This window comes from Linepithema humile, chromosome 8 (assembly GCF_040581485.1).
Source record: "Linepithema humile isolate Giens D197 chromosome 8, Lhum_UNIL_v1.0, whole genome shotgun sequence".
Classification (NCBI taxonomy): domain Eukaryota; kingdom Metazoa; phylum Arthropoda; class Insecta; order Hymenoptera; family Formicidae; genus Linepithema; species Linepithema humile.
This window is the reverse complement of record NC_090135.1, coordinates 7,625,066-7,651,142: the sequence shown is the minus strand read 5'-3', so window position 1 is coordinate 7,651,142 and position 26,077 is coordinate 7,625,066. Positions and strand designations below refer to the sequence as shown.

Genomic DNA, 26,077 nt, shown 5'->3' with positions numbered 1-26,077 from the left:
AAGGTTCGGTCCCATTCCGAATAATTTCCGAGGTAGAGCTGCTTGAATAAACAGTTGCAGAAATATTGACATCAAAGAGATACTATTTCTAATATCTTATGTTTCAATAACAAATTTGTCGCAGTTTATGTAACAAACATTAATCTCGATAATTAAAAGAATTCGACTCACCCGTCAACATTCACGCGAATTGTGACGCATGATTTTCGCGATTGTGGAAAAGAGTATGTCGCGATAACTAGGGAAATCACTGTACAGAGATTAGTCGGACCGATAGGCAACAGCGTGGAAAATTTTAAATCACATTGTCCTCGAATTTGCGCGATAATAGACGCTATCACGTGTGCTATGGACCAACGGAATGCGTCGCTCGATGTCGCATCGCGGACTTGTATCCTTCGAGGAAGAAATCCCTCGTGAATGATGCGTTCGTCACGAATGCGCGACGTTACGCGAGATAACATCTTGAATTACAGAGTGTGTTCGCGATAACGAGTGTGTATATGTTTTAATGATGCAATTATGACCCGCCGAGAACCACAGCGTTTTCGTTCTATCGAAAAATATATCTCTTATTAAATTTAAAAAAATTGAAATAATTAATTAATAATTATGACAATTAATATGTAAAAATTTTGCAAATATGACAAAATTTGAAATTCTTGTTCCGAAATCATCAAATTAGAAGAATTACGATCACTTCAAAAACTTAAATTGCACCGCATTATTTTAAGGCTATTTTTTTATTGAAGCAATTATCTAATCAGAATTAATTAATTTGCTCACAGCGCGAATTATTGAATATAGCTTTGTAGAACTTTTTTTTTTCCTTTTAAAATTAATATTATAGTATATACGGAAGATCAAACCCATGTTACAAATTAGGATCTAACGGAACTCTCTTCTCATCAATCTCAATTTCCAGCATACATCCGCCACATGCAATCTTAATTTCTCCGACGCACAGTCTATGTGTGATGCGAACTTATACTCTGCGCTAAGCAAAGTGTTGAAAATAACCACTCAAATGTCCCTGACGAAGTGGGAATGTTGAGTTCACCGCGAATAGCATGTTAGCTGTCGTGATTCGCGCTTCCTAGTCGAGACTCATACGCACTCCTCGCGCGCGCGAGTGTAAGCAGCCAGAGGCATACGCATTTTCGCACGCGTATGTCGATGTGTGCAAGACTAACAATAATAATAAGGTTGAGTCATGCGCGTCATGGACCTTCGTGAACGAAGAAGGATCTTGGTCTGTGCCCCGGGCAAGGATCTCCGTCTCGATTACTCGAACGTGTGTGGCTTTCCGCTCGAAATCAACGTCCTTTTTCGGAATTGCGACGCGTCGCTACAAATTTGCGGACCATTAATAATTTCGAGACTTTTGAAACGCGAAAAGAGTGCATTTTTGCGAAAGATGTAATTAAGTTCAAGACCCTTTAATTTTCGTGATCTTTCTCATGCTTATAAATTGTTTCGATAATAAGAAAATGTCGCACCGGCTGTGAAAGAGTAACTCTTGGATTTAATGACTGAGAGGAATTTCTCTCGATCATTATATTATTTTGAATGCCTATACGCACAATCGGATCGTACGCTTAATCACTATGACAAAGCAGGCGACTTCCTTAAAGGCGACGGTCGCCTTTCAATACATTTGATGGGCTTCAATAACGGCGATGCCGTAAGGACGCGTTTCCTCGACGGTGGCTGACAACCTCGCGCGTTGAAATCCGCCGCTGTCATATTCCAGACTGATCAACAGTCGAGAATGAACGAGAACCAACGTCAACTAGAGCATTATACATAAAATAATTCACACAGATCTTGCTATAAGCGCGAGACACTGCGTTCAGTCTCTTTGCTCAAGCAAATAACGATAAAATAAAATTTAGCGGCACGTTCTGTTCAGTGGAGCACAATGCTCTAAAATCAATGAGGTTTTTTTTTTCCGCAAGAACATCATGCGAGATTTCAAAACCGTTCGAAGAGAGATACAATCATCGAAGGTCGTTGACGTCAGCCATTGCGCTCTGAGTAATGCAATAATGAAAACGCGCAGCGCGAGAAATTAGGCGAAGCAATGCGCCTTGGAAAATTTCCGCTCGACTGGCACGTGACAAGCATGTGAGAATATCTTTGTATGTTCCTATATCGCAAGAGTTTTTTCAAGTCCAAAAACTTGGGTCTGTGCGAAGCTGGCACGAAATTTTTACATTGAAAATTCAAAGACATATTTTAGGAAAAAAAAATATTCGTGAAAAATTCCTTGTAGTTGATTGTTTCAATCGAAAGAGATTCTCCTGCCGCTTTTAATCGTTATCTCTGAAATATTCATTGACGGTGTTGCACGCGCGTGCAGTGAGGAAACGAATGAATAACGACAGATCCAATTATCGCGAACCGCAGGGGTCCACAAGCGAGGGCATCGATTATTCTCGTGATGTGCACGTCCGCGAGTCCGAAATCTCACGGTTGATCAGTCTAGAATCTTATACAAGTGCTATCCATCGCGGATTCACATTGACTGTGAGATTTTGATTCATCGATTGACGAAAGCTAATCAATATCAGCCTTTCGGTTGTCCAGATAGCTGAATCGCTTATCGCAAATCACGTTTATCGCTTTAAGAACATTAATAGCGTAAAAAGTATATTAGGAATCGAAATGTATCTCATTTCTTTTCGGAAAGAGAAAGAGAATTTGATATCTTATCTGAAGATAAAATTCTAATAGAGTCTAAATTCCAATCGTGATGTCTCACTTAAAAAAGATATATAGTTAATAACTTCTAAAACAAAACTACAAAAGTACCTTACGTTTCAATTATATTTATATTGTATCGAAATTTTTTAATTTGCCGATTAAATAATCCTAATCTATTCCAAGTACACGTACGTGCACGATTAAACGCCAATAGTTTATGAATAGTTCACATAAAATTCTATTTTAAGCAATAAACGAGAATGTCGGACGTATATTCTTTTTTCGCGTCTGTTTTGCATATTCCATATCGTTAATACGATGCTGCAATCTGTTTCGCAAAAATTGACGTTAGATACAGGTCTAATTATCGTGTGATTACCAACGAAATTGAGATCCGACTCAGGACGCCTCGAGAAATCTCATGGGAGCACTTTACTTTCGTTTAGTTCACGCAACCAGGAAGGCTGGCGCATGAATAAAACCTTCATTATTTCCTTAGTAATCACTTTAACATTAACATTTTTTTCATTTAGAATTTTAACCACAATAATTATTGTTTTCTGGAAGTCAGATTAACTTTCAAACAACATGTAATTTGTTTTTTGGAAAATTTTGCTACTAACGTGACATTAATGCAGCATAAAAATTATACTTTGAAAAACTTGCAGAAAGTTTATTTATTACGCAATTATTTTTCCTTTCATTAACGACGGATGAAAAGCTTTCTGATTCGTTTACTCGGCCACTTCGCGGGCGCGCTTCTTACGATCGAAGGAAGTTAAAACGAAGGTGGCATAGATAACATTGGTACAGTGGCCTTCTGAGTCCGCGTAGCCTTCTGCCTTTATTACGTTACGAATGCTGACAGTGACGTTATATTCGTGTCGTGGCGTCTCCGCACAGCGTCGCGGTGCAGCGGCGGCGCCGTCTGATACCTTCGGTCCAAAGATTTGCTGAGATTTGCCCATCGAAATTTCCGCGTGTATTACATTTTTTTGTAAATCCGAAGCAACGATGCTTGATTGCCGCTAAATTCGTGTCAATGTTATCCTGCGCGCTAACAATCCGCCGTTACCTTCGTTTCTCCTGCCGATTACATATCGATCCCGCACATATCTTGTTTTACGTCCGTGAAAACGCAAATGTATACAATGTGTGTGATGTATTTTAAAGAGTAAAAGCAAGTTAATTACGTGCACGCATCGTTATTTATACTTTCCTCCCAGTCAATCATGGATTAATTAATTATATCATTTTATCATTAAATTCAATTAATTTCACTAAGGAATGTTATATTTTCTTATTTTTCTATTTAATTCAAATATGCAGACGTATTAAATCGTACTCCAAATAATTGAAATTCTAACGCGCAAAAAAAAAATCGATATGCTCGTTCAAAAAATGAAAAGCTACATTTATCATGCAAATGCGCGATGCGTCTCATTCATTAGCCCGCAACTTGCAAATATTTCCACTGCCACTGATGACGAGCGGTGTTTGCTCGACGCGTTTCATACTTCTTTGACGTGAAATGCGCGAAATCGGCACTAATAATTACGCGAGTGAGCGATTTTGATCGCCAAGTGCATACGCGCACTCATACGATCACGCGCGCGTCCGCCGTTTCGAAGGTAAACCGTTCCAAGGTAAACCAAAGTCAGCCGCGACTGTAATTGTTTAATCGGTCGCCACAATAACACTCGATTCAGCATAATTTTACTTTGTGTATCGCGCGCGAAATTCAACAAGCGCGCGCGCCCGCGAGGATGCGATTGTGTGACGAGGGACGTGTCCCCGTAATAGAGCTTTCAATAACACGACCATGAAGTTCTCGTTAATAAACATTATTATATAATTAAGTGATTTATTTGCGAAAGTATGGATGAGAGTGCCGCGCGCGACACTAAATCAATTATTTTGCCGTTACAGTAACTGCTTTTATACAACTACAATATATTTCGACAATTACGTGCAATGCATCGCGCGCGCTGCACATTGTTGCAAGTGATTCATAATCCGAATCGTTCATAAATCATAGCCGCATATCTCGCGCGACAGGAAGGATATCTATACATTGTTAGGTGCCTTGAATTTTTTTTTTAATTCTTTCCTGTCTTCATAAATATTCCAACAAATTATTCAATATTATTTTATGTCCGATAAAAGTAAATTATCAAATTAATTATAGTTCGCGGAGATAAAAAAAAATAATTGCGCAAGTTTTTATCGAGTTGCTGTTTATACGTGCATGTGCATTTATATTTAGATGTTATATAAAACTCCGTTAGTTCTTCATTGTTATTATTCCACTGCGAGTCGTAAATAAGAATTCACCTGATTTTGAAGGAAGGAGAACGAAGGACCGTGAAAAATCGGACTGCCGTATTAAACACGCGACGTCTAGTCGATTCGCTAACGCAACTTTGCTTAAGCGGCTTCCGTTTAGCGCGAGTGACGTTACACTCACAAGTAAAATTAATCCCCGCCCCTTTCTCTCTTTCTTCCTCGATGTGAAACCGCCGAAATAAGATCAGGTCAATACAAAAACTTTCTCCGCCGGTCCGTGCACCGGTCGGTCCTTGACCATGACCGCATTTTCCATGGTTTTCGAGGCGATTCGCGTAGGGCGGCCGCGCCGGATCGTTGCGTCACGCGCGCGCACAGGGCACGCGCGTGCGGTTACGTTTGACCCACACGAGGAAAGGTAGTTTCACACACGCGATTGGCAGAGCGGATATTTGGCGAAGGTAAAGAACGAAGGAGGAGAAGAGAGGGAAGTATCGGTAGAGAAGGGACTCGAACCCGTGATGCTTGAAAGTCAAGGCCCCGACCCAATTCGGGTTCGTAGACCTGCGGAGGATAGGCCACGTACACGCACACACGTGCGCATCACACGCACACGCGTACGAGCGCATTCCCCCGCGTCCTACCTCTTCGCACTTCGCCACCGTAAAGGTCATTTACTTTTACTAGCAGACTTCCTCAAGGTTCGTACACGCCGCTCCGATCGCGTCCTTAAGTTTTCGAGGATCGAAAAGGTGCGCGTATATTCCGCGCGATCTTTGGCAAGAGCTTTTTCCACGATCGAATAATGCGAGTCGATCCGCGAACGATTGTGTCTCAACCGGGCTATTTTGCAATGGAATTTTTGCGAAATTTTCTTCAACGTGTTTCTAGACCTATTTTTGTGTTTTGTTCTTTCGAGTATGAAATTAGTTTATTGAAGATCGCTTATGTTGTGCATTTCATCAACAGAACAAGATAGAAAGTAATGTATACTATCCACTCCAGACTTACGCAATCGTGCCGTCGATAATCGCGTTTCGCAATGAAAAAAATAATAAATTCGTCATTGAGAACAAACTCGCGACGCGGCGAAAATTATTTTCAACTGCATCGCGATTATGTTGAAAGCATAAACGCGGCTTTGTAGTCGTCAGATTTGCGATCAACGGGACAATCGGAATTATACGAAAATAATAGAGATTAATTGTATTCCTATATGAAAAAAGCAGGAAACATTTACGATTTTATATTATTTATCGAATCCTTATCTTTTATTACGACCGTAAAAATCCACAAACAATAATATACTTAAAGATAATGTCGTTTTAACAATTAATGCCAAATGTGGTTTTTTTCGAAAGATATCCTATGTGCCAATCTTCGTTATGTTTAAGTGTTTATTATACACTTATATGTACAATGATTTGTTTCCAAGTACATATACGGGAAAATACTGCTCGCGGTCGACAAGTACTGTCATTAACTAGCAACGCACTATCCGCATCCAACAAGTGTGCGAATGCGGAATAGGATTTGTGTGCGATCAAACGCAATGACGGTTAAACATTCACGTGACGTGCGATCTTTCAGGGTCGCCCGTGCATACGATACGTGCAGTTTGCTGCCAAGGTACATAAAGACGAAAATACAACGCGGCAAAATAAATTATCTCGATTAAAATTGCTAATTGCCCGTAAAAGAAAATCGAAAATGAGGATTTTACAGAAAGAGAAATTATGAAAAAGTGTAAAATAATTTTGCATAACGTCAGCTTCAATTTCTGTTGCTGCGTTTGATAGAAACTCTTATTTCAAAAATAAATAAATTTCTATAAAAATTCTATGCAAAAAAAAAATTGTTAAGTTTTAGAAAAACTTGGACAAGATTTTTAAAATCTGAATTTTTGAGTGAAAAAGACAAGCGTATTTCTTTTTCAATTTCCAATTTTTTTCTAATCTTTACAAGCTGTATTTAATATTTCCTGTTCTTTTAAATACAAGTCTTCTAGGCGAAATGCTGTTTGCTGTTGTTTCGCAATTTTCTCTTGACATTAAAAATTAAGGAAATAATTTTATATGCACGAGGACAACAAGCACCAATATCTAATCATTTAAAATTGACCGCGACAGTAGATCCACACAGTCTCAAGGCTTCTTGTGCGTACACGGGACCCTTATGGCGCAACATTTATCGAATGTAAACCAGCATAATACTAAACATACACCAGACGGTTTCGGCCCTCGGGCGCCACGAAGGTCGCTACCTAATGGCTCGATGAGAAACAAGAAGACGGGGATTGGGAGAATAGAGCAGGATAGAGTAGAGAGAGAGAGAGAAAGGGAAAGAGTAAAGTATATTACGTTGGTAAAAATTTTGGAAATTAATTGTACGATCGTATTTCCTATTCTTTAATTAATAATTTCCTATTCTTAATCGATATTAAGAAGTGAAAGAATTTTCTGCGTTTGAGCCAACCACAAGTGTAATAAAGCAAATCGTAAAGATAGGAACAGGGAAGGGAGATGACTTACGGACCAAAAGTTGGCCTAGGCTGAAAATACTTGTGGAAAATATAGTCGAGTCTCGAGCACGAATTCACGCGGACGGGTGAGTGAGAAATCTGCCGAATTTCTGCCTATGCATTCGAAGTTATTGATAATTTTCTATTGTTTTTTTATGCCAAATATACAAATTGCAAACATTGCATATAATCATTTGATCATTTCGCGAAAGAAACCTTATTAAGTAATGCGTGGCGCAGCCATTAGATCGCGATTGTCTTTATCAAACTGCCGCCTCTTTTGCTATTCTACAGCGTGTCTGCGAACGCACGCACGCAACACGCGCGACGATTGAGCCGCGTGTCGCGCGTAGGCGAGGCGCTTTGCTGCCGCGCTGTCGCTTTTAACTGTCACGGCCGCTTTCGGCTTTAACCTTTGCCGAGGATTCTGAGATCTACGGGCTGTTCGTCGACAGCTACACTTTTTTTCGCATGCATTAAAAGGTACATCGAGAAAAGTGTTTACTGCAACTCTTAACTTAAATTAGCTGCGGTAGAATAAATATTTAGATTGAAAACGAATGCTATTTACGTGAATGCAGAACGAACAGAATTTTAGATATTTTAACTCTTAAGTATTCACAGCGAATCAATTCCGCCCAACTTCTTCGTTCTATTTGTACCTTCTATTAGGAAAACGAAAGAAACTAGTTTAAATTGGAGTAATAGCGATATCTTGCTAGCTTGCCGATCGTTAATTTCAATGACATATTATCTTAGAATCCATTTTCCTTAGCAAAAATATCGTGTTCCAATTTATCCAAATCTTCCATTTTTGATAATCATGTGAAGCAATGAAAACCAAAATCATATCTGCTGAAAACAACAGTAAAAATTTAAAGTTTATTCTGTTGCAATTATTAAACGCCTGACTGAGATTTCTCCAAAATGTCATTTATCTAATTTTCGTTAATCAAGTTTAAAATCAAAATTTTATTTAAATTCATTTAAAATTAGTCGAGAAGTAGAATAGTTTTACAAATTATTTGTTTTCCTGACATTTCATTCGAAAAGGTCTCTTGTTTCAATCGGTTCACATAAAATTTCTCAGAGAATCTGCCATTGGAATTGAAATTACGATATCGCAGAGCACATCTCGTACGATCGTCAAAATATTTTTATATATCGAACACGGTTGTGGCAGAAAAAGCTCATTACCTGTCGTTCTGTCTTACTGAGCTTGACGCTTGGGAAGAGGAAGTAAAGCACGCGCGGATGATTATCTGCGGACGGAGCCTGTTTCCCCTGCACCTGATTTCTTCCGCACTCACTATATCACCGAGCAAGTTCCCGTCTCACTCCCAGTCGCTCGCAAGTCTTCCCACCCTCGCACTAATTTTTCGAGAGAGAAACGCGCGAGAGCGAGCGCCGATCCGTCGAGATTATTTATCGGCGCGAATTGCGACAGCCCACGCGACTTGCATCATGCGCGTGCACGATGCACACACTTGGCCGTGCATCCACCCACACGCGCGCACGCGGTGTCTCTCTTTCTCTCTCTCTCTCTCTCTCTCTCTCTCTCTCTCTCTCTCTCTTTTTCTCTCACAAAAGAGAGATCCTTCACAAAAAAAAAGGACTAACAAGCGCCGATTATCGTTCACGAATATCGATCCTCGCGATAGTTGTGAAGAACGGAGAAACTTTGCATCGCCTAAAAACACTTGGAGGAACGATGTCACGTGCTTAGACGCAACGGCTAATGCAACGCGATGAACATTGATAGATTGATTTTTCAAGTCGTTAACAATTGATATAACTGAACTGCACTCCGATCACTGGTTCGAGCACACATAAAGAATCAATCCAAATCGAACACTCTGTGTACTTTTTTTAAACAGTCCAAAAAAAATTTCTCTTTTTTTTTTCTTGGAACTTTCTTCGTCTCAATTTAGTCCTTTAGCGAGTTAATGCACAATCACGTATTTTATATATCCTCTATCACAGTTTATATAATAAATGCAACTTGATCCCATACGTATGTTCGATTGATACCTTCGAGATAGCACAATCCCAAATAAAAGTGATCTTTCCTCTTCCTCTTCCGCCTTTTTTCACGCCGAGTGGCCTAAAGGGGCGCACTGTCGCGGAGCGAAACTTCTTTTTTTTTTTTTTTTTACCTTTTTTCTTTTTACGATTTGAATATCCGTGTAAGAATGAAAGGAGCGCGAACTCGCGTGTCACAAGACGCACATGAGAGAAGCTTCGACCGAGGAGCGCGTGGAACACTGAACGCGACGCTCGAACGGCTAGTCTCGGTTTGCCTACCCTAGCCGCCACTAAACGCCACTATCCTAGGTTAGACACGCTCGCGACACTCCCTCTCTCTTTCTCTCCCGTACGGATTCGTTCCCCCCGTGAACTCCGCGTCTCCTTCTCTCTAGAACCACGCGCGTTCTCCCGCTCCCACCGCTTCGCGCGCGCGATGGATATACGCGTCGCGCCGTACCACACCGCACTATGCGCGCGATTCGGCGCGGAGAGAAGGCAGAGGAGAAAGAGAGAGGACGAGAGAGGACAGAGAATCGTAAGGCCATAGCCACGGCCATCGAGTCGCGCACACGCGCACGCACGTACGCACACACGCGTACGCGTCGTCAACGACGATCGCAGGCACGAGTCGATTCCGCGCGTGAAAATCACATATATCAGGCATATCTTCACCTTTCCTGCCCATCAATTACCTAAACGCGTTTATCTTTTCTTTTTTTTTTTTTTTAACAAAATGTGGATTTGTGATTTTGTCGCTATCATCAGTTATAATCGAAAGTTTCATCGAAGCGAGAAACAATGACGATTCTCTCAGTGTGTCCGCTGAAGAAAAAAAAAAAAATCGTCCCTGAATCGATCAAGAAAGCTACCGTATTCTGCGGTTAGACGTGTCTTCACGTGCCGCTCATATTCCTCGCGCGAGTTCTATATGTAGATAGCCGGAGCAGCCGAGAGAACACGGCGGTTCTCGATAATGTATTTCGTGAATCGAGAAAAGCGTGCCAGGAAGACGCAGAAGAAGCGAAAGACGCGCCTGCGTGCGTGTGTGTGTGTTTTCGCATCACGCACTACGAGTACTCTGCATATGTAAACGCGTTCTATATTCCTCTGGCGATCTGATAATGTGCACGCGACACATACGCACATACGCACCGCGTGGCGCTACCGCGTAACATGTGAGCTTGTACGAGAAATGCACCCGGTGTGCGACTAATAATGAGTGTGATACAAAGAGACGCATCTCTACGGCCACTCACACGCGTTTTCGTCACTCGAATCATTGCTTCTGCGACAACAACATTTTGCAAGTTTGCATGAGTAGTATTCAAAGTACGTTGTAAAGTTTTTTTTAACATTATTCCCACAGTTTGCACGCTGTTTTCCCAATTTTCTCGTAAAATATTCAATAAACATGCAAGAAACTCGACGATTGTTTTGGAATTAGTGGGAAATGCGTTCTCGTGGCTACGCAGCGCAACGTAATCAATTCGTTATCACGTATCGCTAATAATACGATATGTCTGTGAACGTTAGATTAAAGAGTAATTAATGATCGTTTGTAGTCATGCCGACGCGCATGACATATGATGCGATTCGCTGTTTTTTTTACCAGACTTGATATCTAATACGCGTCGCTATTCGAAAAGACGGCTTTCGCACAAAGGAACAGAAGCGATAGATAAAAAAACCGTAATAAATATTTACATAAAAAGAATGTATCATTTATCTGTAATAATCTAGAGAATGTGACAAACAGATTACTCTCGTTTACATATTCATATCAATTTATGTATATTTATATTATTTATTTTTATCATTAATATATTAATAATTTATTCAAAATTTAACAGCTGGTTTATTGAATAAATTCATCATTCATTTCAGCGAAGAAACAATTTCTCTACTTACGAATCTCAATTTCAACGTATAGTCACGCATAATAATTTTTATGTAAAAGTTAGATGTAATTTTGAAGTCTCTATTTCCATCTTTTCCAATCGATTATCACTCATCGCCGATAATACTCGATCCGCCGCGGACTGAAGTCTTATCAGCATATTGCTACATCATCACTAATGTGAAATATCTTTGTCAGAGTTGGATAAATCAATGCCGATTTGCTGAATAATGTTGATTTTCGCTCATTCGCACATTATCATTCGCTCGCGAATATCAATAAAATTATTCTGAATAAACATTCATTATTTATTAACAAGTATTTTAATGAAAACTGAAGCTTATACCGTTTCTCATGCCGGCTTGTCTTTCAAATTGTAATTTATGTGCCATAAAATTTTATCGCGCGCAATTTCGACGTAAGTGGCGTCGCAAGGGAACGAAGGACTTAAGGGTGAGGCTAGTGATGACAGTCAGTGTTTGGTCGGACGGACCATCTCGGGACTATTTAATGCAACGCTCACTGCGCAAGTAACCGACTTGATTGCCACGGCTGGCGGAGCGGATTCATGAAACTTTCTAACGAAAGTGCAAGTGTGTTTTTTTTTTCTTTCTCAACTGGCTGTCGCGACCGCCGCGTAACCGTCCTCACCTCGCGACTTTCGCACGTTTTCCGTAGTTTCCCGCCGAGGTCGTCGAACGCTTCCTCCTCTGACTGCCGACCGCGCTTCAATTTTCGCATGATTGCGCGAGTTCTTACGAGTTGATAATCAAATTTCTCGTAATTCGAAATAATAAGTAAATTTTTGGCGAGATAAAAAACTTAATATATAATTTACTTTTGTCTTATTAAAACATATACAAACATATAGGTATCTAAAAATTTTTGCATTAGCTTTATTATAATAAAAATATTGCAAACGTGATGGAATTATATAAATAAAAGTGCAGTAAATGCTTCTAATAAACGAGGAAGAAGTAAAAGTATTACTTTGCAAGTAAAAGTATCAAGCGAAAGCATATTTTACATTTCGAACGAGTAAATCTAGATATTTATCACATTTTTCACTTTGCATGACTATCAATGTTTCCTATATTTTTGTAAAATTTTTTATTTTATTCATAGAAGCAAATGTTTTTATTTTTAATAGCATTAAGTAAATGATTGACTCAATATTTTTCAAAATATTTATATAATAGCGCGCGCGTAGAGAGAGAGAAAGAGAAAGAATATCTCAGAACTACCAAATGTCATTTTAATCATAGGTATTTTGTTTGAAAATTTTGATAAGTTTGAAAGTTTGCAAAAACTATATTGAATATTTCCTATGTTTAACGCAGTATATATTTTTATAATTAAGTGTTAAATTAAAACTGCTATATTAAAATTAATTAAAGAACAAATATAATTTGCCCATCTTTTATCTTAAGTCATTAATTATTTCGCGAATGCCTCGAATTCCTGCGAAGAATTGTAGAATATTAAGAGAAAAAAAATATATTCAAGCTACTAATCAATGAAAGGAACAAAACCTTCCTATGATCCTTGTTGGACCGGCTTACGGAGGTCAAGCGTGCTCTTCGAGGGGCGTTACATCCAGTTGATTTAGGAAGTTCTACACCGGCCTTCGCAGTGATTCGAAGGAACAAAAATTTCTAAGATCGAGGCTGGAGCGAATACTAGAGTCGTCGCCCGCGGCGTTCAGTCAAGGTCTGCGCCGGCTTCACCGTGACATAAATATTCGGGGACCTCTTTGGGGGGCTCGGCGACCGAAAGAACTGAACTTGAAAGCGCGCGAGAGAAAGAGGGAAGAGCAGAGACGGGAGAGATACTCATAATCGTTCGATGGTAATGAGCGACCCTGAGAGAGTGAATTCAGTCGTCATCCTCAAAAGGCGAGAGACACTTCCTTTCGTCTATTTTTAAGAGCAACTTTGTACATGTACAGCACAGAATATAATCCGTCATTCTCGTCGATGACGTAAGCCATACAGATGAGCACCACTAAGCAAAAATTATAAATCGCAATATGCCATGTTCGATATGTGAGAAGCGAGAAGAACAAGTTTGTGAAACTATAAATATGTTAATTATGTTAAAAATATCACACACATTTTTTTTTCTTATTTTGCACTTATTAATATGTTTTATCTACACGATTTATTGCTTCATTAATAACAACAAAGTTGCAAATAAAAATTGCATGGTTATCAAAGAGACTTCATTTTGCCTTGAAATTTTGCATCAAGGCTAGGTTCAAGTCAACTCGAAGTTTTCAAGTGGATATATGTATATTTTTCGTCATTTTAAAAGTATTTTTAAGATATCTTTAGTTTAAATTTATATCTGCGGCGTACATGTATATTTTTTTAACGATTTTTTATCTTCTCTTTTCTCGAACCCCCGAATTTATATACATAAGTATTATGTCTGTTTGTCCTAATATATCATACTTAATCTTTTTTTATTTTTTGTCTTTTCTCATACTAAAGAGGACTTGAAATTGTAACCGAAATATTTTTTTAGTATATTAATTAATAATAAATCATAGTTTAGGACAACCGCTCTTCCGGTTGCCTTTTTTTCATTATTTATATATTTGTTTATTTGTAAAATATCTTATTGTTCTTCAAAAAAATTTTATACAAATTTGATAAAACATTTTATTAAAATTTAAAATGTAATAAAATTTGTCGTAAAATTTAACAGCTAAGAAAAGTTATTTAGAAATCTTATATCAATAAAATTTTGAAAAAAATCGCAAAAAATAATTTTTTACTAATTCTTGAAAAAATCTTGTTTTCAAGAATTAGTAAAAAATTATTTTTTGCGATTTTTTCATATAGAGAAATAATTAACTTTTAGCGATGACACCTAATAAAAATAATAAGTTTCTATGTACTTATCTCAAGATATTTTTTTTTAGGAAACTTGTCTATCTTAATTGTTTATTATCATATTTTAAAGAATGTGAACAATTATTTTAAAAAAACTTTCAAGTGGCACATGAATATATATGTATACTTTTCGTCATTTTTAAAAAAATATTTTTAAGATATCTTTAATTTAAATTTAAATCTTTCGCGTAAAGTTTTATTAAAGAACTCAGCAATCTTTATTTATCAGCAATATTTATTTATTATTATTAAGTTTAATCTACTAGCTATTTTCAAAATTTGAGTCTTAAATACCAAGATTTTCGATGACTGAAAGTTTTATCGCTCTCTCGTTCCGTATGACGTGATATTCAAAGCTGACGCATAAAAAATCGTGCGATCTGATAGTGCAGTTTGCGTTTGCAAACTCATGACACGCCCGAACCGCATGTATTTAGGTGCATACAATTGCACTCGCAAAACGTTTCATCGCGCGTCACCCGTAAACGAGACTCGAACTTTCACTGCAACCATACATTCACTTCTCCTGTCTCCGCTAACTGTGCAATAAATTTGGCAACTTCCACGCCTTCTATTGCTCCTATCTTCCTTTGTTTCAATGACTAATTTATGATTATTTCGATCGATAAATTATCATGTATCGTGCGACAGCACGTAGCACAGTAAGCAATAAAAATGTATAATTTATGCGCGTAGAAGAAAAATTTAACTTAATACTGGTTGGGACTTGGGCAGGCGGATGGTGACCTCAGTTCAATCTTGAATGCTTTCACCAAGGTTAAGTCAAGGTCAACTTCAATTTTTCAAATATATTTTTTCAATATTTTTAAAAAATTCGGCTCAGACAGATGATTTGAACATTTTATGTGCAACTTGATGCAAATTTGTCTTTTCCATCTCTGTGTGGAAAGTGCATGCTACAAATTTATTGTTATTAATGATTCAATGCAGAGAATATGTATTTTTAACATAGAATTTTCAGATTTTTTACAATAAATAGCACACAAATACGAAAAAGTTTATTTGCTCTCCAATCAATGATCATTTTGCTATCGGGAAAGTCCAAACAACACTATCGTAAAGTGTTAAATTGCATCTCGCTGAAGTCGAGCAATTCTTGAATCAAGCACGATTAACACGATTAGAGCCAATTACATGATCCTGAGCGTACGTTGGCGCGAGGCGAGAATGATTCGTTAAACAAACAGAAGCGAGGGCCGGCCGGATTCAGACTCTTTTCACCTTCTAAAAATCGAAAATTGCATCTCGACGGGGGCGATGCGGTATACATCGCGGCACCGCGACCTATCTGGTCGGTGTTAATGTACATATAGTGGGTCAATGTCAGGCAACGGCATCGTTTTGGTTATTAACGCTGCGGGATTTCGGTGAGTCAGAAAAGTGTGACGGCCGCGCGCGTGGAGCCACTGGCCAGTAATCAGGTCAAAGTTAAAAGCTAAAGCTCTAACGTCGATTGCCAAATGCCGGCTGGTATACAGCAACGTGCGATGCTGGCGAGCGACACAAGTGAGAACGAAAAAGTGTAAAGTGATTTTTGATCTGCGTGACATTATCCAGCCTATCCTACCTGTCTCGCTGTACACACGCGCGCCCTTAGAAAGAAAACGGATTATCGATTTATAGGAAAATCGATTGAATATGTATTCCTCACACGCGTAAAAAGAATCGCTCGTTATACAAATAAAGCAGAGAAAAATTTCGATTTAACGGGAAACATTTTTTATACATTTTTGTATTATTTATGCTGACATATTTTTCTCGTAAAAAGATGCAGATGTACGTTTACTTCCAGCATCATTATATTAATTTCCTTTTAATCCTACGTTTATGACCGTCATATATTTTTGATTATATAAACTTCTAATTATTCGACTTTAATTTTAGATTTAATCGTATCTAGAGATGGAGAGTCTCAGCTCTTTCACATAGAAAACGTAGTGAAGAATAGGAAGAGGGACTTCAAATTTCCTCGATGGAGGAACCTGTACTCTCTCGTGTTTACAAGCGAGCGTTCTTTCGTTCTTAATGTCCGTGCCTGGTGACCTGTAGTGCAAACTAAACCCACCAGAGAAAGTTGCCGAGTACTTTCTCGTAGCTCCGCGTGCTCCTTGCACACCGGCCGATGCAACCATTTATAAACGAGCTGCGTCGACCCGACCGCTCACGAACAATGTCTGTTAGCGTTTTCGATCGAAGCAATTTAACTCGTTTCGATAGTAATTACCATATAAAGTTTTACGATCGTACTCAGTAATTGTTTAAACTTGGATGATAAATTAAGCCCAAGAATGGCAAACAATAAATTAAATTAGTTGGTATCAAAAATCATTTTTTTAGCAAAAATGTTATAGAATAAGCAATTAAAACAAAAAGTCTTGTATAAAATTTTTAAGAAAGTAAATAAATGATACAGTAGATTTCTTTTTTAAGTTTTATACAACTCATTTATATAACTAAACTGTAATTAAAAATTTAATAAGAATTGCTATATTCAACATAATAAAATCATAAAGTTTAATAAAAAATAAAATTTAATAAAACTAGATCAAACATTTAAAAGTAAATTTTTATCATCATTTATTTTATAAATTTTATTGTTTTTTTGTGGTAAATATTAGGACTGTTAGAAATGTTAGAGGTCTTTATCAAACGTGTGCTTTTATACAGCTTAAATCGCAAGGTAAGCGATTAGTTACGCATGATTCTCTTACAAATTTATCGTTAAATGTTACGAGAAATATTTCCGGTAGTTTTAACATCATAACGCTTCAAAATTAATAGAAACAATTAAAAATTAAATATTTTTTTACTATAAAAAATTTAAATTTAAAATATATCAGTAAACAGTCTTAAGTTGAATATTGATCGCAATTACTAAGCCATTACTGTTTGCCATTCTTAGGTTCTTACCATCCGATTATGAACCATTATTGGGCCGATCATGTATGAGAGATGGAAAAAAACGCTTCGGAAATCAACAATTTAAGAGATTCAAGGTATTGATAAATCGCATCTTTGCAATGCAGCCAACCGTGACGTAGCTTTCGAGTAGTAAAGCTCGTGTGACGTCACTCATTCGATGACGTGTGGTCAACCGCGGTCAATGCACCAAGCCGGCGTTTCTTGCAGGGCACTATAATGCTCGGTTCACTGGCTTCAACATCGTGTGCGTTCGTTCACGTATACGAGCCGTGCGTCTCGGTGTACGTGCGCGTGTTACATCGCAAAATACCGGGTGTCCGTAAGATTTTGCAGATGATGAGAAAAGTTGCGATTCAAAGTTTTCTCGCGGTCACTCTGACCATCAATGTAATTGTTGTATTACATCATCGTTATATCGCGATTATTTTTGAGACGGTTGATAAAGTTTTTCAAATATACAAAATGATTATATAACATGCAATACTTAAATCGAATTACTAAATTTGTATCTGTTAAAAAAAATTTTATATTAAATAATATACTGAACAAAATTTTTATATAATTTTTATATCCAAAATTGCAAAATTAATTACCAAAGACGACTTTTATGTGAAAAAGATTTAGTCTCGGAGGATTAAAACTGTGAAAAAATTAAGCTTCTCTAGTTTTCTCGGGTAGGACATTCTTATTGGGAAAGTACATCTCTCTCCTTCTTTCTCTCTCTCTCTCTCTCTCTCTCTCTCTCTCTCTCTCTACGATCATTGTCCGCATATAGTATCATGTAGGTATAATTCGACTAGTAGTAGATACCGCGAATTGTCAGACAAGTAGAAAAATCCGCTACGTAGTCGACCGCGCCCAGTAATCGATGATACTTGCACGCGGTCGATCAATTGTTTATGTAAAAAGGAAACGCAGTCTGATTACACATATACCGCGGAACACGACGCGCTCGCGCTAATTGGTAATTTTCTGAAATTACGGAGTGCACGAGAGAGACTCCAGTCTCAACACTTGAAATAAATAGCTTTGCTGTATTAAAGTTATTACCGTTAATGATTCCATGTCGTAAAGGTAGAATCAACTATTGTGATTCGTACATCAATGAAATATTTTGTTATTATGTGACTTATGTCATTTAATTCGAAATGGCAATGATCGTAACTGCTTAGTGTAAAATAATAATATCGTTCTACACATAAATTATAATATAATAAAAATTAATCTGCTTGCTTGTTTGCATTAATCTTATACAACAAATCAATTTAGTTTTCTAATTATTTTTTTTTTTTGCAATTGCTTTAAAGAAACAAGATTTTTTCTATGAAATGCTTGCACAATACAGATGCCTTCGCTATATGACCTTCTATGTGCGCTATATGTTTAGAATTAAATATCGTGATTTTCAAATAACAAATTTTAGAAATATAGGGATTCACTGCATTCAAAAGTTTTCCTTTCGTTTCGCGTTATCTTATCTTTCCCCAAAACTTGTAAGATTTACACCGCTACAATCAAAAGAAAAATATTTTCTAATCCGCATTTGAAAAGAGTATTATAAAAAAACAGCTACATGTATATATAATTCCGTTCATCGAAGCAAATACAGCTTCGTTGCATAAGTAAAAAGAAAGTATTACGAGACGTTAAATTATTTGTTGAGCTTGTAGAATTGAGTGTCTCCATTGATGTTAATAATGAGCTATCATTATTTCTCTCCGTAATGATTAAATTTTTATACGGCCGCGGACACCGCGGGCTCGTTTGTGGAAAGTCAAAAACGGGAGAGGAGAGAAAAGGAAAACGGTGAGGGAGAGAGGAGAAAGACCTGACTTGAGCCGCGCGCGAGCCATAGGTAGGCCGCGACAGTGTGGACAACAAGCGAGCCGAGTTGAGAGGCGCGGACGGGCGGTCAGAGACCCCGCAGGGCCGCGCAAACAGCGAGTACAGCATTACCCATTCGCTTGCTCTCTATCGCGAACCTGGACCTAACAATAGCGTGATAATCCTCCCTGCAATTACGGCGCTTTTTATCCAGCAGTGTGGAAAAATCTCGCACTCCGCTCCCTTCTTTTTCTTTTTCGACATTTTTTCTCTTCTTTTTCTGCCTTTCCCCACGGCTCGCACCGTAGATTTCACGATTACGTCTATGTGAATTGTTTATGTGATGTTTACACAAGCTTCTTTCATGTAAATAATATAAATTATGTAAATTGTTGCAAGTATCTCTGAATTTCTCATTCAAAAAGTGTCTTCTGCATTTTTCACAAACATTTAATTCACTATATTAATTAATAATCGTTATTTTAGGTTTATTGTTGTCAAATTGGCTTCAATATTTGTACTCAAAAGATGAAAAAAATATTAGTTTGATAAAAAATATTATGTAAAAATATCACAAATGCTATTCCATAAATTACTCATTGTCTGCGATAGTATGCTAGACATAGTTTATATTATCTATGTGTAGACGTAAACTGTGTTATAATTTACGTGTAAACGTAATCCTATTTTCCTTTCTCTATTTCTATCTCTTTCTCTTTGTTATTTTCTCTATTTCTCTCGTAGACTGTTCACGAATGAAATACAACGTCCCATTTTCTCACATTTTCTCCTAAATATGTTGAATAGAAAAAAAAGAAAGGTCAGCGTAAAAGGAATCATGTAACGTCAGTTCTGTCTTTAACTCGATAAAAATGCGATGCAAATGTATGAAATAAGTTTATGCAAACGATTATCTATCTCGTACGTGCATACAAGTTTTTTTCAATGATTTATAAGATTTAGAGACGTCAGAAAAGATAAAAAAAAACGACAAATGGTTGAAATCCAAGAATAATTTCGACGAAAGATATTTCGTGAAAAAGGTTCGTCAAACATCGAACGTAGGACTGTAAAAACTGGTAAAGAAATTTAACGTATCAAAATTTACGATTCACGATATTTTACGCGATAATTTGAACGAACGAAAGATCTATTTTTGATGTCTATCGCTAACAGACGATTAAGAAATGACTCGCATAGAACATTCTTGAAACATCATTAAAATAATGGAAAAACTCAAATTTCTTAAATTCCACCGCAACTGACGATAAAAGGAGCTATTTTTTATATGCTCTCCAAATTTAGCATCAAAGTACTGAATAGAAATCACTAGAAAAACAAAAATCGAAAAAATTACGACTTTAAAAATCACAAATTAACAGTTTCCATGATTTTTATTTGAATAAAAAATATCGTAGAATAAACAGCTGATCTAAAGACTTTTGATAGCAGCTCTGTTATCACTAATCATTTAACATCAGTTGACATCTGAATTTGTTGGGATTATGCTTCGTGCGAGCTTCACGAAATATTTGTTTACACAAAACAATTTTGTGTACTTTTCTGCGAAATAAGGCGAGCGACGCGCAGCTATGATCCGCCGCGCGAGAAACTTTCTCTGTGATACACGCGTGTTATGATGCACGCGTTTCTTCGAAGTTATGATTTCCGCGGTGTTCCGTAAATACGCGGTTGCAACCGTCGTACATTTAGAGCATTCAGGCGTGCGAGCTCGCGGCGATGGACTGAACGCGGAATCAACTTTAATTTCAGCTCCTCGACTTTCTCCTGCTCCGTGATAACTCACGGCCGCACACGCTCGAATAATTAAAACTTTATCGGCAACACCGTTAGACAGTAAATCACTATAAGCCACGTAAATTGTAAAACGATAGTTGCTGCGCGCCGTCTCCGCATTTCGCAGTGTAAAAAGGAGGAAATATTGTAAAGTGTCGAACACATATTAAATAAATTTTCAAATACGTGAGCGATAGCTCGTCTTGCTTATTGTAGTAACATTTGCAAAGAATTTGCAAATGTATTAATTCATTTTTCCCCGCGAATAGGTTGAGTAACAAGAGCGACTCATTCGCATCGAATTTGCGAAGGATTGCCGAAAAATCGGGTCGACGCCTGCTTTTTCCGCGACTTTCGGCCAAAACTTTCAACGCCACGCCATCGTCTTAGTCGGTCTAGATTCGCAGGGTCAATGATCCCTCTTCGCCCCGATTTCACCGGTTTCGCCTAACAGCGCGATGATGCTTCGATGACTTTTCGATTTGTCCGCTTAATGATTTTTGAGTTACCGCGAAAACCGTAAATGAGAAATGAAACCTAACACCGTCCTCCATCCTCCTCCACCTTCTCTCCTCTCTCTCTCTCCCTCTCTACCTTCCCCTCCGGATGGATGTCGCAAGCATGATCCACCTCCCGGTAACACTATCTACTATTCTCGTTGGCGCGCACGCGGACGAAAAAAGAGAAAACCGCGAGAAGCGCGAGTTGACAACTTGGTGCGAAGCGCGACATCTCTTCTCGTTCGCTTTTTCATTATTAAAGAAAACATACTGAACATTCACTCACCGTGCGAAAATGCGCTTCCTCTTGACATCTAGACGAGGCTCTATTCCAGAAGTGGTCCCTTTCCGTCGAATGCACATGCAGCAGCAGCAGCAGCAGCAGTGACAACCGGGAAGTCGCCGGAAACTCCGGGGATCGCAACTCACTTCAAGTGACAAATCCACCAACTGACAAATGCACGCACCATCCACACCCAGATGAGAAAAAAATACCTAGTCTTCTAATTCGTCGTACTGACCGGCATCCACATCGCGGAGGTGAAGGACCGTCACGCGCGACACACGCGAACTATCGTCCCGGAGGGTCGCAAAAGATCGATCTCGTCGAAGTGTCGGCACACTCTCGGTGCACGGCGCATGCTTCGAGCAGCGGTTGATCTATCGTTTTCGTTGTCGCGCTTCACGGTTCTCGCCGGCACGTGGTCACTGTATACGTACTCTGGCAGAAAGATGAAGGAGAGAATCCATGCACACGTCTCACGTGCCTGTAATCGCGCGTCCGACTGAACGGTCGGCACTTCGACGACGCCGGCTTCTCGCTCACGCCGCCGCTTCCTGCTCGCACCCGGCTTGCGGTGTCCTTGTCGCGTGCGGGCCAGCCAATCGCCGTTCTCCGTCGCGCTGCCGCGACGGAGAATACCGCTCTCGTTTCTCGTGCACCGCCTCGCGCGTCAGTCGTCGTCACACCATCGAGAGTTCTCTCTCTATCTCTCTCCCCCTCTCCCCCTCCTTTCTTTTCTCTCCTTTTGCAGTTTTAAATATTAATTAGATATTTTTAAAATAATACAATTTAAAAATATCAATTGCCGCTCTCTCCATACTTTTTCGAACATATTAATGTATAGCACCGTCGACGTGCAGTGATGCTAAGAATAATTAAAAAACTTCTTGCAACAAAAAAGCAGAAAATTTACCTTAGAACTATTCTTCATAAAGTGTTATTAATGCTGTTAGCATTTTACGTTTCACGAAAAAAATCTAGCTGTTACATGTAACATGCACATCAATTATTAAAAAAACGATTACTTTGAGAAAATCTTATTACCGATAAAAAAATTTAAGGATATTTAATAGAAAGATATAAACTAATTAATAAAAAGCGAATTATTTTCCGTGTTTTAGTTAACTTCAATAATTAAATCGAATATATAGATTTAATTATACGATTCTTATGCAAATGTATGTATAATATAATAAGCAAAAGATATGCAATCCCGGATATTTCCATATTCAGATTAATTATTGAACGCCGTGATCCGATTTCCCCTTCTCGTCGCGCTTGCGTTCTTTCCTTTTCATTCAAGACCCGTCCGTTTATTTTGCTTTCTTCACCGCAAGTTACGTAATCGAAATCGGCAACATACTGTCGAGGCCACTAGTTGCTTGTTTGATTTCTAACCTTCTATAATTATTCATAATTCGCTTAATGTACTTTTCTCGATCATCTCACATAACCTTTCTCTCCGCGTCTTTCTCTCGCTACGATGCACAGTCGATCCTCTCACGTTCTTTCTCTCTCGCTTCTTCGGAGATAGTACTTTTCGCTCTCTTGTAATACGAAAGATCGATTCTTCCTATACTTTTCTCTATCCTTTCCTCGCACACCTTCTCGTTCGCTGCTCTTCCTATCTCCCTCTCCTCTCACTTCCCTCACTCTTGATCATCCGCTCTTCTAAACTCGTCGTCTTTTCTTCCTCTTTACTCTTCCAACTTTCTTCCATCTACCGCGATATCTTTTTATTACATCAATTACATTGCGGAAAAAAAATGATTTTACGTATCTTGTCATCTGTTTGCACTCATAAATTATAATTGGCTAGAACTTTCTTTTTTAATTGATCGCACCTCGAAATCTATCTCAATATTTTAACTTCTGAACATATATACGTACCAAATGCGTCTATCACGGACGCCATATATACATTTCATAGAAGATAGAGCTTAATAAGCGCAGTTTATTCTCACAATCAGTCTTTCGATCTCAGTCGCGACGATCTCTTGGCTCTCTCGTCTCTTCAGCGAGTAACGTCCCATCGCTGCTACTGCTTGCAAGAGTCAACCGGGATTTATTATCTCTTACGTCGCGCAGCACCTTTTGAGGCAGGTTAGGGTGCTTAACTCGGCATTAGTGGCCAAGAGGTCTGCCCCTTGAAACCAACCATCATTCTGCGTGAGAGGAATCAGTAGAGCGTAACAATCGATTTTCACGTGGCGCGATCGAACCTCAATTTTTGAACGCTGTAGGCGCCGCGAAAAAGTTGCTTTTTATTTACTTACAGGAATCATCGAAAATATAACATTTATGTAGAATATTCAAATGTTTCACATGAATGGATTCCGAAATGTTTACTTGTAAAAATATATCTAAACTTTTATTATATATTTGCAATATTAACTTACAAAAACAATAGAGCGAGTAAATAAGAGAAATATTGTATTGCGAGTAAGTTAATGTTTTCGAATTGCATAAGTATTATGAACGTATTTTAATAATGTTATTTAGTTTTTCTCTGTCAAATAGCATCAATTTTCTTAATTACATAAGACAAAGTAATCGTATAATTATAATAATAAACAAGTTAGTTGAGCGAGACGATTAAATTTAATTGCACGTAGGAAACATAGAAATGCGTCGGAGCAACGCAATCACATTGAATTATTTGAATTACTGATGCGAGACTTCATCATGCGACTCGACACGAGTATGCCGAATATAATAGATCGATATCATGTCGCTTGAGCAATTTAATATGCAAACGAACAAGCACAATCGATACGCCTGAAGATCGCAAAATTTTAACCGCGAATAATTTTTGTAATTTTTCATCTAAAAAGAGTCCGCGATGACTCTCTTTGCCCGGCGAGGAGGAGGAGGTGGGGGAGGAGGACGTCGTTGCTAGAGGAGGAGAAGGTGGTGATGCCAATGGAGGAGGAGGCACAGGTTCGCTTTTGCCTGAGCGTATCCGTTCGTTCACCTTAGCGGGGGCACCAACCTGGCTTTACCTCAGTTATATGCTGGGAGAGCTGGCGCGTGTGTATGTATATACATATACATATACATATAAATACATATAAATATAAATATATATAAATAAATAAATAAATATATATATATATATTCTTGTATGTAAATGTGCATGCGTAAAATAGCATATGTATATATGTACGTATGTGCGCAAACGCACGCACACTAATAGCGCGTATGTAAGTACATATGTGTAAAAAGAACACATGTACATAAAATGTTCGCATGTCGCACCTAAAAATACAGCGGCGGAAAAAAAATCATGGAAATCGAAGCAACCAAAGTGTACACGCGATTTCTTATTCTAAACAGCGATTTCTGTGCGGGAAGTATTTCTAGCCAATTATAAGATGTATTTGAATATCTCTTATTCACATCTGCGAGTGGCGTATACGACGCGTGTCTAAAAATACCGCAGTGGAAAAAAAATGATAGACATCTAAATGACAAAAGTAACCGCTGGGATTTTTTATTCAACAATAATTTTCGCACCGAAGCATCTGAAGTCTTGCCACAGTCGAAAGGTGTATTTGAACAATCTGCCGTCTACACGTACGATTGTCTTTTATCTAATGTAAATTAGCATACAATTGTTCGATCGCATTATCGGCTAAAATTAGAGGAACTATAGCTTGGACTGGAAAAAAAAAAAAATACAGACGGTTTTCTTTCTTCTGCAGTGGAGTAATTTCAAATGCGTGTTGTTTCTGGACACCTTGTATAAAGATATATAATACATTCTCGCGTGTACTTACACCTAGTATAGATGGATACACGGGGAGCGTACCGAGAGTGTCCCGATCGAACACAACGTGGTTCCGCGGCCCTTCGCGAAAGAAAGAAGAAGAGCGAGCGAGGCGAGGTACCGATTTCACCGGCCTGTTCCGAAGAAAGAGAAAGAAGAGAAAGACGGAATCGCGAAAGAAAGGGGGAAGGCCGGGCGGCTTTTGTTCGACCGCTCCGGATGAAGCGCGAGTCGCTCTCCTCTTCGGAAGAGAGACTCTCGACGTAAGAATGAAGACATTACTGTCCCCACTAGCAGCAGTCCTCCGTCGAGTGTTTCCAGCCTGCGAGAGAGGAGGCTTCGATCCGGCCCGGTGAGACGACTCGGAGACCTGCGTCTACCGCGATGTCGAATTCGCTGGCCATGCAATTTCTAACGTCACGATGGAATTTGCACTGCTTAGGATCGACGACGGGTAAGCTGCGCGTCCGGTTCTTGACCTAAGCCGAAGCGCGAACGAGCGAGCGCGCAACAGTTTCGATTTCGGAATGCTGACTGTACGTTGAACAATTCGGAATCGGCGAGCTTCGTCACGATAGAAATGAGTTTGGGAAAAAGTATCCTCATCATAAAAAAAAATAAGAGAA

At 38.6% G+C, this 26,077-nt stretch overlaps 1 protein-coding gene across 9 annotated transcripts in view; it reads right to left on the bottom strand.

Annotated features, from left to right (window-relative positions):
• LOC105670558 (Ecdysone-induced protein E74) overlaps positions 1–23,816 on the bottom strand; it is a 156,845-nt gene extending 133,029 nt beyond the window's left edge. For 3 of the 9 annotated variants that reach the window (XM_067360294.1, XM_067360302.1, XM_067360297.1), the window contains exon 1: positions 21,686–23,814. The gene's annotated coding sequence lies outside the window, so the exon portion shown is untranslated. Of the gene's footprint in view, positions 1–8,710; positions 12,149–21,685 lie in introns of those variants that run through there. The other 6 variants (XM_067360295.1, XM_067360303.1, XM_012364138.2 and 3 more) reach the window with 6 other exon arrangements.
• Positions 23,817–26,077: the final 2,261 nt, after the last annotated feature.